Genomic DNA, 17,795 nt, shown 5'->3' with positions numbered 1-17,795 from the left:
CTCCTGGTGTCCTGTCCAGCTTCCTGCCTGGGGGACCACTTCTTCCCATGACTCACAATGGGGCAGAGGAGGACCAGGTCAGCATTGGAGACCAGGACACCCCACAGAGGGGCAACTCAGGAGAGGTCAAGATAAGCCTGAAGAGAGAGTGCTTTGCAGAGATGGTGCTGCAGGGACCTGAAGACAGCAGGGCAAACAGCTCAGCTACAGGAAGAAAGCAGCTGTGTATGTGTAAGAGCCCAGATCCACTCGTGTGCTGGGGACTGTGGGTCCAGACAATGCACCAGGGTGACAGTGCCTGTCCCTGTGGAGCAGAGGAGAAAACACTGGAGAGCAAGCATCCTGGGCTCTCAGCCACTAAGGAGCTATGCACTGCCCTTGCTAGAGGGCAAGACTGTTCATGAGATTAACAGTTTCCATTTATCTTCAACCTGTAAAATTCTTTAAATGAAAAAAAAAAAACTATTTATTTTGAAATTTAAATTTGATTTCAAATTGTTTCACAGTCTCAAAGATCAAAGAATCTGAAACTCAGGAAAAGGGATGGGTACCACAAATAAAGCAGGACAGGCAACAGGGTACACATTCAGGGCCTATGTAAGCCTGGATCACCCCATCACAGGACAGTTCATATTTCCCTCATGAGAGGCCAATGATGCGCTTTTGATTTTATTTTCTTGGCAGAAAAACGAAATTTATTTGTCTGGTTTTGTTTCCTTACTTCTATCTGAAAAAGACCAAGCTCTGTTTTGTGTTGTGGTCCTGGGTTAAACCCAAGTCTCATGCAGACCACAAAGCACTCTAGCCCACCTATCCCCATATCCAGGCTGCTTAGTTATTTACTAAGATAAGTGAGCTGTGCAGATCTCTTAGGTGACCCTGAAACCCAGAACTGGATTCACCACATCCACCAGCATGGTGGCAGCGACCATTGAGCATGAGACTGTGAGACGTATGAGAGCAGGTCTGTGGTCGGTAGGGTGAATCCTTCCTGGTATATGGTGGGGAGGCCTGAGAGAGGCAACTGTGCAGTGGTCCAGGTGCCTCCCAAGCTCCCAGCATTGACTCTGTGACCATTTGCAGAGTTTGTGAGGAGCTGGCTGATGCCCCTCTTGTGGGGAGGGAGGCCACATTCAGGGTGCACAGGGAGCTCTGAGGACTCTGTGAACACCAGGGCATGAGCAGGGGCATGGAGGCAAGGACTAGCTATGCCCTGACTCAGCCTCCTGCATCACACTGGTCACCATTGAAACAGGACTAGGAGGATTTGTCCCTGGATATAGAAAGTGCTTAGTACATCATGGAAGCATACTCCAGGCTGCAGTTTACTGCTGTTGCAAACATACTAACACCATGGGCCAAGCACTCCCCTTCCCATCCAGCAGAGCTCACCAGAGGGGTCATCAGCCCAAGCTACCCTAGAACAAGGTGGTACAATCTTCTCCTTAGAGCTCCTGAAATGGGCCTTCATAACTCCGTGTTAATAAGCATAGGTCTAGAGAAGATCTGATGTCACTGACGGGTGTACTAACAAGCTGAGGAGACAGCTGTAAGGGTAGACTGTTTTTAGCTCTGAATTTGAGAGGAATCTGTCATCCACAAAGGTTCATAACTTTGTCTCAAAACTAACTGGGAAACACAGAGCAAATATCTGGGGTCCAAACTCATTAAGATTTGAAAATGTACCTGCGTTTTTAATATTCCTGTTGGGGGAAAGCAACTTCTCAAGGTTGAATTTTCCAAACAATCACAGCAAAAGGAAGAGATGCTCAGAAACCACATCCCTGCCTGTCATCAGCAAGGGGGTGTCAGACCAAAACCAGACTCCTGGGCTTGTGTCACCACACTCAGGGACACAGTAGGAGGATGCTGTAGGGCCTGGGGATGACAGAGAGATACAGGGGTTACGGCTGGTGGTGATACACAAGGAGCCCAGACTGTGCACACTCAAACCCTCCTGCATGACAGAAGAACAGGTCCCAAGAGGCCACAGGGCAAAGAGAAATCCTGTATGGAGGCCCAAGCCAGGAGCACAGTTGGGTTTAAAGAGTCCCTCTGTTCCTGTGTCTCTACACTTTGGGACCCAGAAGCCCCAGTCCTCTCTCTGCCTCTGTGGCCTCCTCTTCTGCTAATGAACACATCTCACTCCCTCCTCCAGCCAGCTCCACCTGTAGGCTTCTTCCACCCAGGGTTCCCACAGGGCAGGAAGTCCTTCATTAATTCCCTGAGGAACCTGTCACTCAGCCCAGAAAGGGGACCAAGAAGCAGACAGTGGCCCTGAGATTAGTGACCACTCACCCCTGCAGCCTGCCAGATGCACAGACAGAGACCTGCACAGAATGCCAGAGCTGCAGGTTAGGCAAACAAACATTGGAGGGTGAGGGCCCATTTCTCTTCCCTTCCCTCTTATTTTCCAGTGCTGAGGATTAAACCCAGGGCCTGTGGATCTTTCTCATTATTCTTGATAGGGAAGAAGGGAATTAGATTGTTGTTGGCATAGTGTTTAAAGGAAGGTCAGAGTGGACAAAAATTCATAAAGATGTGGCTGGAAAATGCCAAGATGTAATAAGAGCATGCACAGAGAGGAGGAGGAGGTGGGGACCAGATGACTGAGAATTCTTTCTCTGCAGGGAGATGCTTCTTCACAGTTCAGACACAAACAGACACAGTAACTTTAAGTCACTTTTAATAAAAATCAGAAGCTAGAGAACTAGTCAGTGTGACATCACAAGGGTTGGTCTGGGAGCAGGAAGCCACATGTAATTCCATGGTGTCACTCTGGTGCCACGGGAAGCCACAGTGGTAGGAGTGGGCACTGCCCTAGGCACACAGTTCTCACAGCATCAGAACTGGGTACCTCTTCACAGCTGGATTCTATTTCAATCATCTCTGTACCTGACAGCCACTTTACTCACTTAGCACATGGCATTAAAGTCAGCCACAGATCGACTGTCTAGTAACCACTACCAACAATGTTACCATGATGTGTCACACTTCACAAATGCTTTATGTCTACATTTAATTCTGCTTTTCAGAGTGCCCATCATTTATTCATTCAACAAATATGCATTCCGAGAAAAGTATGTGCAAGACCATGAAGGCCTTGGCATATGCTGCCAAGCACTGTGTTCAACAGACAAATATCCTTCTCCTCAGGGCTCTTACAGCCTGCCAAACCAGGACAAGGACACCGATAAATAAGTTAAAAAGTGAATGAATAAGAGAACAACACAGCACATGAGAGGTGGTCCCTGGTTTGTGGGGAAAGTGCTTCTGCAGGAGATAAGGGCAGAGGAGAGTGCTGGGTTCTTCAGGGCAGGGCTGAAAAGAGCTCTTCTGGGAGGCTGAGGGAGCTGCTGAAAGGAAGGAAGAGCTAGGGGGTCAGGGAGGGACAGAGAGAGACAGAGAGAGGGGAGCATGTGGGCAGGAGCGGAGGGAAGAGGACGCTGAGACCCACAGTTAGGAACCCAGTCTGGAGCAGACTCAAATGGAGGCCAATGTGAGGGCTGTCCACCTCAGAGAGGAGTTAACCTGAGCACGGATGGGAAGCTGCTCCCAGGCACCCGACACCACCTGCAGCAGAGGTGGAGCAGGGATTTGATCTGAGGTCAGAAAGGACAGCAAGGGCAGTGGTCACTCAGCTCTGGTGGGTGGGCCTCCCCAGTGGCCCTCTCTGGCTCTAATTTATCCAGGGGCACCCTTCACAGCTCTTCTTTTTGCAACACTTTCCCCTTCAGCATTCTCTCATGTTTCTTTGTCTTCTTTTGCCTGAACTCAGTGCTTAGCTTTTGCCTTCCTGGATTTTCCCACCGGATCCTCTGTCCAGGACAGTAAGAGGCTGGGAAGGACTACCTGGTCACTGCAGTGCCTGCTAAGGAGACTGTGCTGAGCATCCTAAGGAGTGGCTGCTCCTGACCTTTACTGGGAAAAATACTGCAAATGGAAGAACAGCGAACAGAACAGGATGTTAATATGCATGTTTCAGGGTGTTACCTCTTTACAGGGTCCTTAATTTGAAAGACAACCCAACAGGAATACATGTGGAGCCATTCAGAAGTAGGGTTTGTGGACAGTGCTGTTTCCAAACTCCTCCTCCTGCCCAAGTCCTCTGTGCCTTCTCTGTCCCATAAGGACACTTCCCAGACCTGTGCAGATGCAGCCTGGTCTCTCCAGGAGTCCACAGCCTTCTCCTCCAGGACCTCTAAGGCCTCAATCAGTCTTCCGGCATGCATCTCAGGACCATCAGGGACTGGAAGGGCCCAGGATGCCCCACTTTCCAACTCTGCCTCTGTCACAGGAGGCAAAACCCGTTCATTCATGTCACGGATGAAGAAGTAGGGCCTCAGGACTCCAGAGAAGAGCTAGCGGAAGATGTGGATGTGTGACCTATGGGTGACATCATAGAAGGAGACCTCGCCAGTCTCATAGTCCAGGAAGAGCCCCACATAGCCCGGCCTGTACAGCCTTATTGGTGGCACAGATAGTGAGCCCAGCACCAAGTACTGGGTGCCCCGCAACAGCTACAGTGCCCACATGCTGTTCTCGGGGGATGGGGTGGCCTTGTCCTTTTGGGCAGTGAGTCTCTGTCTGCACAGGCCCAGGCCCCACTCAGTGCCCTCACCAACCACCACCTCCCAGTAGTGCTGACCTGAGGAGAAACTCTGCAGGCCCAGCACACAGGGCCAGGGGTCCAACCAATCGGGATTCCTGGGGACAACATTCCAGATCTCCCTTTCCCATACCAAGCACAGGTCGGCTGTCAACAGCAGGCTGGTGTGCGCTGTGCTAGGGTCCAGTTTCAAGTCCACTGCAAGAGGGAGTGGAGAGAATGGTTAGCAACTAGGAGGCCCCCAGGGAGCCATGCAGGGACCCGTGTCCTCACCAATCATCTCTGGAGATCACAGGCCCTGCAAGCTGCTGTGCTGACACAGAGCACAAGCCACAACTAGGATGGCTGGCTTAGGCCAGTGTCACCACCAGGTCATGCAGGAAGAGGGACAGGCCCTGAGCTCAGAGTAGCCCAGATCCAGGCTCAGCTACTGGATGTGTGCCCATGCACAGCCTGGGAGCTGCTCCATCCTCTACATTTACATCTAAACTCAGCCAGAGAATGGTCTGACCTCAGAGAACCCCACTCAGAAGACGGGACTGACCCACCCTGGATGCCCTTAATGTGGACCAGAGAGCCTGGCAATGGGTGTGGTGCGAAGCAGTGAACCTGTGATAATTTGTTACTTTACCAAAAGGAAAAAAAAAAAAAAAAAAAAAAAAAACCTTACTATTGCACAATAAAGTCCCAGGAAGACCAACACACCTCAGATTCCTTCCTAATAAACACAAGCTTACAGGTACAAGATTGCTGCAAATACCAGGAGACACTTTCCCCTTCATGTCCAAAAGCAATAAATCAATGGATGAACTTTAATTTCTGTCACAACAAATATACTATCATTACTACTGCTACTGTATGTGTTCTTTCGTATGTGTGTGAGCACATGTGTGTGTGTGTGGCTGAACTGAACCCAGGGCCTTTGCACCAAGCATCCCGGCCTCCACTCCTCTTGGTGAAAAGGTTTGTGAGACACTGTCACTAAGTCACCACACTGTCAAGGCTGGTCTCACACTTGAACTCTTCTCTTCACACCTCCTCCTCCTCTCCTAGATTCAGCTGTCCCTAGTGGGACAGGACTACAGGCCAGTGCCCAAGTAAGTGCCCAAGTACCCAGTGACCTCCATGTGGAAAATAGCCACTTGTCAGAATCTTCCTGTTTTCCTGCACTTGAACCCTTAATGGACAGGTCCTTCTCTGAAGACACCATCTCTCACCTCTCTCTTGGTCTCCTTGCTCCTCTTTGGTCTCCTTTGCCCCACCATCACCAGGAACTTGAGGTCTCTGATCAAGGCCTTGCCACACTCTTGGCTGACCTTGGCATCCAGTGTCATCCACTTCATCCACCTCTGCTTTCATTAAGCTCCACTCCCTTGCCATATGATTTCAAGGCAAACTTCAGGCTAAAGGATTCTGAATTACATGTATGTGAACACATGTTCCTGCCCAATGCACATATAATCAGCATTCAGCACTGCAGTAACGTCCTTGTTCCTATGTCCAAATCCATCCCCCTCCCTCCTCACCTGCAGCCTCACCTACCAGTGTGAGCAGGAATCTCAAGATGCCAGGCTTTTTGTTGTTGTTGTTCTTGTGTGCTTGTTGTTATTGTTAATGTGTGTGTGTGTGTGTGTGTGTGTGTGTGTGTGTGTGTGAACACGGGACTGAACCCAAGAGTGCTCTCCCATTTTGCTACATCTCAAAACCACTTTTATTTTATTTGGAGGGAGGTCCCTGCTAAGTTTCCCAGGCGAGACTTAATCTTTTGATCCTCCTATCTCAGCCCCCTTAGTGCTAGGGTTATAATATGTGCGCCACCATGCTGGGTTATGATGTTAGTTTTTGTGATCTAAAATGTGGAAAACATTCCTGACTTCCTCTACCATCTCTAATGTGTCCACTTCAGTGTGCATTGCCTTAGGCAACTGGGGAAATTTCTCACTGTAAATGATTAGCCTGCCTCTCATACATTCATTCTACTATGCTTGCATTTCTTGTAAACTGTAAAATGTGTCTTCATAGCTGTTCTTGTTTAAGGTAGTAATGTAAAGTCTTACTGAAATGCTTATTTATAAAAGAAAAAAAAAGATTTCTATCTTTTCCCTCTGAATAGAGTTAGGGTTTCAATTTTAATGTTTGGATCATTTATCCATTTTGATTTTACTTTCATGCATGATGGTAGATATGCGTCTAGTTTTAGTCTTTGGCACGTGGAAAGCCAGTTTTCCAGTACCATTTATTTAAGAGGCTATCTTTCTTTCAGCGAACATGTTTGGCTCCTTTGTCAAAGACAAGTTGGTTGAGTATGTTTGGATTTGTGTCTGAATTTTGTAATCTGTTTCACTGATTCTCAGATATGTCTTATTTGATAGTACCATGCTGCTTTTATCACAGTAGTTTTGTAGTATAATTTCAAGTCAGAGATGATGATGCCCTCTTCCTTACCTTTTGCTCAGAATTGCTTTTGCTATTCTAAGGTTTTTGTGGTTTTAAATGAATTTCAAGAATGCTTTCTCTAGTTTTTTGAGGTATGCTATTAGTATTTTGATTGAGAGTACATTAAATGTTTATAACAATTTTAGAAGCATAGCCATTTTCACTATATTGGTTTTTCCTATCCATGAGCACATCCAAAGATACCAACTAAAGAGCAACAAGACAATCCACAGACTGGGAAAAACTTTTTGCCAGTTGTCCGTAGATAAAGAACTTATATACAGAAAATTTAAAAGACTGAAAAAAAATCAAGCCATTCAAATTCAAAGACACAATCCAAAAATATAAACCTGAGATGACCAACCCCTTCTCAGATGAAGAAATACAAATGGCAAATAAACGTGTGAAAAAAATGTTCAACATCTTTGATCATTTTGGAGATGCTAATTAAAACAACTCTAAGATTCAGTGTCACTCCAGAGAGGGTGGTTATCAATAAGAAATCAACCAATAAGGAATGTTATGGGACTGTGTGGAGAAAGGAACCTTTCTCCACTGTTGGTGGAAGTGCAGACTGGTGCAATCATTGTGGAAATTAGTGTGCAGATTTCTCAAAAAAGTAGTCAGAGTTCCCATTCAATCCAGCTATTCCATGTCTATCTATCTTCCCAGAAGAAACAGAATTCATACTATGGCAATACATGTGCATCCGTGTGTATAGCAGCACAATCTATAATAGCTAAATCTTGGAACGAAACCTAATGCGCATCAACCAAGGAATGGATAAAAAAGGTGCCCTTTTTATACAATGGAATACTTCTCATCCAAAAAGAAGCATAAACTTGAGGCTTTTATAGGTAAATGGATGCAAATAGAGACAATACTCATAAGTGAAATGAATCAGACTCACATGTGTAAGTATAGTATTGTCTACCAGGTGTGAGGAACTGAAAGAATAAATCAGGTCCAAAATGCACAACAGATATTGTGAAATACAAAGAAATTGCCAAAAATGAGAAAGAAACTAGGGTCGGGAAAAGAAACAAAGGGTACAGGAAACAAGATACAGAATGAGTGTGTTGTACTACTAGTTTCTCTTAGTTGTTTGAAATGAAAAGTTTGTTCTAACATTGTTTAGAGACTGTACACTGATTAACTGCTTTAAAGATACCACTTCTCATTGTTGTTATTCTGCTATTATTTTGTTATGAAAGTTTTTTTAAACTTATGCAACTACCAAATATTTAGCAGCAAATATAAAGAGTTTTGCTAATAAAGGTGATATTGCATGATATTTTTGCTCTAGGTTTCAATACCAATCTTCTTTCACCAAATATGTGGCTTTCTTTCAGTTCTATTTCCACCCATCATATATACAAACTTCAGCATACAGATCATCTTTCTTTGCTTTTATCAAGATTTGCCTCTGAAGAAATTCCAGCTTTAACAATATCAGTCTCATGTGAATTTTTATCAATCTCAAACTCACCTCAACATTGTCACTCATAAGTCCTACATTGATCAAGGAGTAGAAAACCAAACGCTGTCAAAAGCCTAGGAAATTGATCCTGACTGTCTGTCCTGCCAGTTAGTTTTTGGGATGGCAAATCAGGTGTCCTATTTTTGGTGACTTTTTCCCTGGGTGTCCTCAAACCTCTTATAAAATCGTTATACTTTTTTGTACAAAATTTAAAAAAATAGCCTCATTAATTAAGAAAAGTGATGATAGTATTTTAAATTGCATGAAATCCAAACTTGGTATTTTATCAGTTTGAATTCAGTCTACTACTTAGACAAATACTTAGGATTTTAGCAAATGTTGTAAATAATGGGAAAAGAAAAGAAAGCAAGTCTTGCCACAGTGGGGAGAAAACTGGAAGAAATAAGGAAGAGAAGAAGCCACAAAGAGCAGCTTCCACATTGGTGCCAGGGTTTCCTCTGTCACCCCCCAATGTAGGCGACCTGTGGCCATGTGCTTCATTAGAGCCAGAGATAAATTTACACAAAACTGTTTTATTTGACTTTTAGCAAATTTCAGTAATCTGCTTACAAAGTCCTTTCAATTGGTCCATTTGGAAGTTAGTAACTATTTCATCAAATCTTGAAAGTTCACTGCTCAGCACCAGAGGGGTAGGAACACTGATCAGAAGCTGTCTCCCCTGCCCTAGGTCTGGAAGGCAGATCAGGCTGGGGGTCACAGGCACCATTGCCTCACCTACAGCATCAGTGATCCTGGACCTGTATTGGACTCGGAGGCTCTCACAGGCAGACTGTAGTGTACCTCCGTACCTACAGTGTGTGCCAGGCCCATTCCCACACAGAATCGAAGGGGTCCCAGAGGTGGAAGAGGGGACTTCTACCCACCCCCCAGAGTAGGTTTGTTGGACAGAAAATGAATTCAGGGCATCTGGACCTGAGAGCCAGAGGCATGACATCTCTGGGGCAGAGTAGGCCGCAGAGAGTTCAGGCATAGCACCCAGACATGGGCAGCTGGAAAGGGCACTGCTGTGTTCGGAGGGGCACTCAGAGAACCATGCAGCTGGCCTTAGTGTCAGCAGACTCAGCTTGATCCTACCTCAGCCCAGCTGGGAGCTCAGCAGGGATCCCCAAGGCCTGGTGATAGTTCTAGCTGGCTTTGCAGACTGAACCTTCCTACTTGGGAGGGTGCAGGCTGGGCTTGCACCATGAGGTTCCCACTGCCTCAGGAAAGGGGACTTCATTGTGGGGCAGCTGCAAGGCTCTGCCAGGTCCAGTATCTGAGGAGATGCTGGGATTGTGCCCTTTTCCAGAGATGAGTACCTGGATCTCCTAACAGCAGATGGCCAGCTTCCCTGTGACCCTGCAGGTCCTGAAAACTAGTTTAATTTTCCCTATCCTGATGTACTCATGTTTGAGGGAGGTAAGAGAGGCTGGGTTGGAGAGCTCTGAGGTACTGGGACTCCAGGTGGTGGAAGCCTGCATGTGTGGAGCTGGGCACCAGGGAGTGGTATAGAAAGAAGGCAGCGGTGCAAGCTCTGCTTTGATGCTCTTGGGTGTCTTCAGGCTTAGTCTCTGCATCTCTGTTACAGCATTGAACTCTGGTGACAGAACAGAGAGACTGAGAAAAGTCAGTGTAAGGTATCTTAAAGCTGAGGATTTTTGAAGAACTTTGGTAGAAGTTGACGTTTCTCAAAAAATAATGATTGCCCAAAGTTATCAACCATTATTAACCAGCTTCTTACATATTCTCAGAATTCACTCACAGAAAACAAAGTAAATTAGTCTAAGTTCAGGATACCCCAGAAGTCTCCCCAGGATGAGACCACAGACAAGCAAATTTACCTTGTTCACATATGGATTGGTTCAGGGGAACAAGGATTTGGGAGAAGACAAGAATTTTCTGGTGTTCAATATTATTTTTTAAAATTTTTTTAATATTATATTTACATTCAAAATATATTATTAATTTTCTAGGAAACTGGTCCAAGCGTATTGCTTGTCAATTTAGTCTATTACTTTCTTTTCTATTTAAAGCTTTTTTATTTTTAATTTGACTTTTCATTTAAAAAATGTACACAGGCTTGGTGTTTTGTTGTGAATAGGTTGCTCATCATGAAGCTGTTCATATGAAATCCATTATCTTCAAAATTTTATTTGTTCACCTACAAGTGGTAGGAAGGATGATCAAGTTTATTATGGAGACACCTGTATCCCTCTAATATGCCTTAAAGCATTTAGGCATGTTTAGAGCTAGTTAGAATGTAAACAATCAAGTGTAAATGAAATTCTTCAGTTTTCCCTTGGTAACTTTCAAGTAGCAATGATTAAAATGATATCATGTTATGCATTCTTGTATGTAGGACAACATCTTAATCTACTACTTCCCCAGTGACATTTTTTACTTAACAACAAGTTAAAGTTGGCAACAGCCAATTTCTAAGGAAAATAGGTATGGCCCGTCAGCATAAAGGTTGCAGCATCTGCAGTAACTTAGCATTAGCCGTTCTGTAACACATGTGGTACTGCTATCTTTTTCTGCCAATTCATAGGCTAAAAGTTTCTGCTGAATCCATGTTTTTTCTTTTATTTTTTTATTTAAATAGAAAAAAGAAAGGAAACAACATAAAAAAAACAAAGCAGTAAAAGGGTACAAATAATACAGAATTTCAAGGAAAAAATACAGTAAGATATCACTAGTTAATAGGTTACATATTGTCATCTTTGAAATAGTTGTCCAAATTATAAAATTAAGCATGTAAAGTGAACATTCATACCAGGAGATTGCAGACAGTGCTGATCAATGATCCAACAAAAGTTCAGTAATATGGATTTCCATCCTACACACTCAAACATTCATGCAGTTATATCCCTTAGACCACCTTCCTTTCCTCTCTTCTTAATAACAATTACACTTTTGGGTTTTTTTTTTTACTCCCATAATTCTTATTTTTTTTGCAGAGAATAAAACCTAACGTGGTTAACAATACAGAGTCGGTTAGAACAAAAGGACAGGCATAGTACATGATGTAAAAATAGAATACCAGGTGATCTAAAATGGTTAACATTGTGCCTCTTGCTATTTTTTTAAAAAGTTGCCTATATCATCAGGTATAATAGAATTGATCAAAACAGTACAGAACAAGACCAATAAAACGTACACTGGAGACCTTACAGGATTTCAAAAGAAGATAATAATCAAACCATAATGGGCATCTTAGTGAATCATATTGCCTTCAAAGTGGTTGCCTATACCCTCAAACTTGATACATTCAAACAAAATAGAATATAGTAAAATCTGACAGAACAAGATGGGGAGGGCAATACTGGGGATCATATCAGGTTTATAGGAAAACAAAAAAGTTTCTATACTATATCCCGTGCTATGTTTTAATTTAGTTTTCCCTTAATTGAAAAAAAAAGGAAGAAAAAAATAAATTAATTTTTAAAAAGGGTGGGTTTGAGGTAAAAGAGGACATTGTATTAGAACAACACAGGTCAGAACTGAACAATTTAAGCATCATTGTGTTTCACCCCTAGATAATCTAACATAATAGTAGTCACCATAGTGTCTCCTTCCTTGAATTATTTGAGTATAACTTTATATACTATAGCATCAAGCATATCAAGTCAGTCTGAAGCTACTCAAGAGAATGAAGAAATTACAGGGTATTTAGAACCAGTTAACAGAAAATGAACAATGGTTTCTATATTATCTTTTTGCCTATAAAAATTTTGTTTATATATTTGCATATAGTAAAATACAGTAAGATATCACATGTTAAAACCAATGGAAACAGGTGTACAACAGCTTTATGGGACTTCAAAACAAGATGATACTAAATCAGCACTAGCTTTTATGATGTGTTGTTTCCTTCAGAATAGTTATTCGTACTATCACCGATACTGAAATTGAACAACCCAGGTTAAAACCATTGCAATTAATGAGTGATAACATTACATGGATTCAAACCAATATGATTGGGAATCATGATTACCACATACTTTTATGTATTCTTATCATTTCTTACACTAGGGAAACTATTCGGTATTTATACATGTGAGTTTGATTTATTTCACTTATGAGTATGGTCTCAAGCTGCATCCATTTATTTATAAACATCACAATGTGATCCATCTTTATAGCTGAGTAGTACTCCATTGTATAAAAATACCACAACTTCTTATCCATTCCTCAGTTGATGGACACTTCGGATGTTTCCAAGATCTGGATATTACAAATTGTTCTGCTATAAACATGGGTGTACATATATCACTGTGGTATGATGCTTTCAGTTCTTCTGGAAATATGCCTAGAAGTAGAATAGCTGGGTCAAATGGGACTTCCGGTCCTAGATTTTTGAGAAATCTCCATACTGACCTCCATAATGGTTGTACTAGTCTACACTCCCACCAAAATGGTAGGAGAGTTCCTGTCTTCCCCACAGCCTCTCCACCATTTGTTGTTGGTAGATTTCTTGATCTTGGCCATTTCTCAGAAGTGAGATAAAATCTCTGTGTGGTTTTAATTTGCATTTATCTAATGACCAGTGATGGTGAATATTTTTTCATGTATTTATTTTCCGTTTGAATTTCTTCATCTAAAAATTGTTTATTCATCTCAGATGCCCATTTTTGGATTGGGTCTTTGAATTTTGCGGGTCTGATTTTTAAAATTCTTTAAATGTTTTAGACAGAAGTCTTTTGTCTGAGGGGCAGTTCACTAAGATTTTTTCCCAGTTTGTGGGTTTTATTTTCACTATGCTGGAGATTTCTTTTGATGTGCAGAAGCTTTTTAATAAGAGGCGATCCCAGTTATTGACTCTGGGAAGTATTTCACGTGCGGTTTGAGTACTGTTCATGAATTCTTTACCTATTCCTATGTCTTCAAAGTTTTTACCCAATTTGTCTTCCAATAGATTTAGTGTTTCTGTTTTAATATTAAGATCTTTGATCCAATTAGATTTTATTTTAGTACATGGTGATAGGCATGGGTCCAGTTTTAGTTTTTCACATATGGAGAGCCAGTTTTTCCAGCACCATTTATTAAAGAGACTGTTGTTCTCCCAGTGAACATGTTAGGTCCCTTTATTAAAGATAAGGTGGTTGAGTGTGTTTGTAATTGTGGTTGTATCTTCTAACCTATTCCACTGATCTTCGGCTCTGTTTTGGTTCCAGTACCATGTTGATTTTACTACGTTGCCTTGTAGTATAACTTCAAGTCAGGGATTGTGGTACCTCCTGCCTTGCCTTTGTAGCTTAGAATTGTCCTTGTTATTCTAGGTCTCTTCTCACTCCAGATGAATTTTAGGAGTGATTTCTCCAGTTCTATAACATATGTTCATGGTATTTTTGTCAGGATTGCATTGAATCTGTATAAAAGTTTTGGGAGAATGGGCATTTTCACAATATATATTTTTCCTACCCATGAGTAAGGGATGTCTTTCCATTTTCTGAGATAATCTTCAATTTCATTTTTCAGTGTATTATAATTTTCCATATATAGGTCTTTCACTTCATTCCTGAGAGTAATTCCTAAATATTTCTTTTTTTTTTTTTTTTGGTTGCTAGTGTGAAGGGTGTGGCTTCTCTTATTTCTCTCTCTGTGGCTTTGTTGTTAGTGTATAGGAATGCTATTGATTTTTGAGTATTGATTCTGTATCCAGTCACATTACTGAATTTATTTATTATATCTAGGAGTATTTCAATGGAGTTGGGAATCTTCTATGTAGAGCATCATGTCATATGCAAATAATGATAATTTAACTTCTTTTCCTATCTTGATGCCTTTTATTTCTCTCTCTTGTCTAATTGCTCTGGCCAGTATTCCCATTACTATATTAAATAGGATTGGTGATAAGGGACATCCTTGTCTTGTGTCTGACTTTAAATTAAAGGCCTTCAATTTTTTGGCCATTTAGTATAATATTGGCTGTTGGTTTGTCATAGATGGCCTTAAATATATTGACGTAAAGGCCATTAATTCCAAATTTCTGTAAAGTTCTTATCATGAATGAATGTTGGACCTTATCAAAGGCTTTTTCTGCATCTGTAGAAATGATCATGTGATTCTTACTTTTGGCTCTATTGACGTGGTGAATTAATGTATTGATTTATGTATGTTGATACATCCCTGCATGCCTGGGATGAATCCCACTTGGTCGGGGTGTATGATCTTATTGTTGATTTGATGCATCCTATTTGCCAGTATTTTGTTGAGGATTTTTGCATTTGTGTTCATTAGGGGATTGGTCTGTAGTTCTCTTTTTCAGTTGGGTCCTTCTCTGGTTTTGGTACTAGAGTAATATTTGCTTCTAGGAACGATTTAGAAAGGAATGCTTCCCTTTCAATTACATTGAAGAATCTGAGGAGTGTCGGCATTAGGTCATCTTTGTATTTCTTGTAGAATCCTGCAGTGAATCCATCTGGGCCTGGGCTCTTCTTTGTATGTAAAGATTTAATGATGTTTTCCATTCCATTAATAGAAATTGGGTTATTCAGTAGTTTTACATCTTCATGACCTAGCATTGGTACTTTGTATGCTTCTAGGAATCTGTCTATTTCCTCTGTGTTATAAAACCTTTGGGAGTAGAGGTTTTTGAAATAGGTATTGATGATCTTCTGTATTTCTATAGGGTCTGTAGTTATTTCACCCCTTTCACTCCTTATCACATGAATTTGAGCTTTTTCTTCCCTTTTTAAAATAAGGTTGGCTAGGGGCTTGTCGATTTTATTTATTCTTTCAAGGAATCAGCTCTTTGATTTGTTAATTTTTTTTTGGATTTTTTTGGTCTCTATTGCATTGATTTCTGCTCTGATTTTTATAATTTCTTCTCTTCTTTTGGCTTTGGGCTTGACTTGCTCTTCTTTTTCTAGATGTTTGAGGTGTAACATCAGTTTATTTATTTGTATTCGTTCTGCTTTCCTAATGTGGGAACTCAATGCAATAAATTTTCCAATGAGCACAGCTTTCATTACATCCCACATATTCCAGTAAGTTGTAATTGTATTTTCGTTTGCTTGTAGGTATTGTGTAATTTCTTCTTTAATTTCTCCTGTGACCCACTGATTACTCAAGAGTGTGTTATTCAGTTCCCATGTGTTTGTGGGATGGTTGCAATATTTTTTATCATTAATTTCTAATTTCATAGCGCTATGGTCCAATAGCATGCAAGGGATAATTTCAACCCTTTTTCATTTATTTAAATATATTCTGTGGATTAATATATGGTCTATTTTAGAGAATGAATCATGTACCGCTGAGAAGAATATGTATTCTGTTGTCGTTGGGTGGTATACTTTGTATATGTCTATTAAGTCCATTTGTTCACAGGTATGATTCAGTTCTTTAATTTGTTTGTTGATTTTCTGTCCGGTTGATCTGTTCATTGGTGTCAATGGTGTGTTAAGATCTCCTGTTAGAACTGTGTTACTGCTAATTTTGTTTTTCATTTCTGTTAGTACTTGTTTTATATAACAGCGTGCTCTGGAGTTTGGTGCATACATATTTAAGATAGTTATCTCTTCCTCTTGGAGTTTTCCCCTAACCAGTATGTAGTGTCCTTCTTTATCCCATCTGATCATTATTGGTTTGAAATTCAGATTATCTGCAAACAGAATAGCGACCCCTGTTTTTTTTTTTTTTTTTTTTTTTTTTTTTTTGGGTTCCTGTTGTGTGAAGTTTTGTTTTCCATCCTTTGACTTTTAGTCTGTGAGTATCCTTCTGGGTTAGATGGATTTCTTATAGACAGCATTTGGTTGGATTCTGTTTCTTGATCCATTCTGCCAGTCTGTTTCTTTTAATTGGTGCATTGAGACCATTTACATTAATGGTTAGAACTGTTATATATTGGTTTGTTGTTGACATGTTATCTTTTTGCTATTGCATCTTTATCTTTCTGCTCTGTTCAATCACTTTGATTAGTGGTTTTTTCCTAAATGTATCTAGTCTTTCAGTATTCTTTGCTGGGTTGGCTTGGTGATCATGAAGTATTTCAGCTGTTCTCTGTCATGGAAGTATCTTATTTCTCCATCAATTCTGAAGGGCAGTTTTGCAGGGTACATCAGCCTAGGTTGGAAATCATTTTCCTTTAGGATCTGAAATACTTTAATCCACGCTCTTCTTGACTTTATTGTTTGTTCTGAGAATTCTGCTGTGATTCTGATAGGTTTTCCTTTATAGGTGATCCGTCTTTTCTCTCTGACAGCTTTTAATATTCTGTTCTTTTGTTCAATTTCTGGGATGTTCATTATTATATCTCTGGGTGTAGATTTATTTTGCTTATGGCTATTTGGAGTTCTATATGCTTCATTGATCTTGATATCAGTTTCTAATCTCGTGTTTCGGAAATTTTCAGCTATTACTTCTCTAAATATCCTCTTGACATTCTTTATGTTGTCCCCTTCTTTTAAATTTATCCCTACCAACCTTGTGTTGTTCCACTTTGCATCGTCTTGCAGGTGTTGACTTGTTATTTCCTGATTTCTTGTTATTTTTAAAAGATCTTTCCTTTCCTGTTCACTAGCTGCAATCTTGTCTTCAAGGTCTGAGATTCTATCTTCACATTCATTGAGGCAGTTTTTACAACTTTCAATGGAGTTTTTGGTTTCCTGTATATCTCTTTGCATCTGCTTTATGTATTCTGTTTTGTTTCTTAAATTGTTCATCCAGGGATTCTATCTTTTTTTAGGTCCTCCAATTTTTAACTGTGTCTTCTTTAGATATGTTCAGCATCTCCTTCATTTGTTTTATCATTTCTTGTTTTACCTGAGAGATTACTTCTAGTTTGAATTCCTTTAAGGTTCCCCGGAGTTGCTTCTTTATTTCAGGTACTATTATTTCAGGTATTTCAGGTATGTGGAATGTGTTTTCTTCTATGCATGTGGTTCCTAGGCTTTCTTGGGATGGGCTAGATGTTTGATGTTGCATTTTGGTCTTTCATTTTGTCATTTTCCTATATTTTCAAGCTTCAAGTGTTGTTCCAAGTGAGGGAGATAGTTTCCCCAGACTATGTCTATGCCAGACTAGCTGGGCCCACAGGGAACTGTGGCCTGGCCCCTCATGTGAGCCAGAGTGTTCCCTGAGACTGGGACGGGATTCTGTGCCTAGGCCCGACTGGCTGTTCCCAGCAGGAAACCATGTGCAGGTCCCCAGTCCACAAAATGTGTTCCCCCAGACTGTGGCGGGATTCCTGGTGTAGGATTCCATGCCTAGGCCCCACTCGCTAGTCCCGGAAGGAAACCACAAGAATCCATCTGTTTTGCACTTACTTGC

Source organism: Cavia porcellus, unplaced genomic scaffold (genome assembly GCF_034190915.1).
Source record: "Cavia porcellus strain 051 isolate PalLab524CR breed Dunkin Hartley unplaced genomic scaffold, mCavPor4.1 scaffold_2, whole genome shotgun sequence".
Classification (NCBI taxonomy): domain Eukaryota; kingdom Metazoa; phylum Chordata; class Mammalia; order Rodentia; family Caviidae; genus Cavia; species Cavia porcellus.
This window is presented reverse-complemented; position numbering follows the sequence as displayed.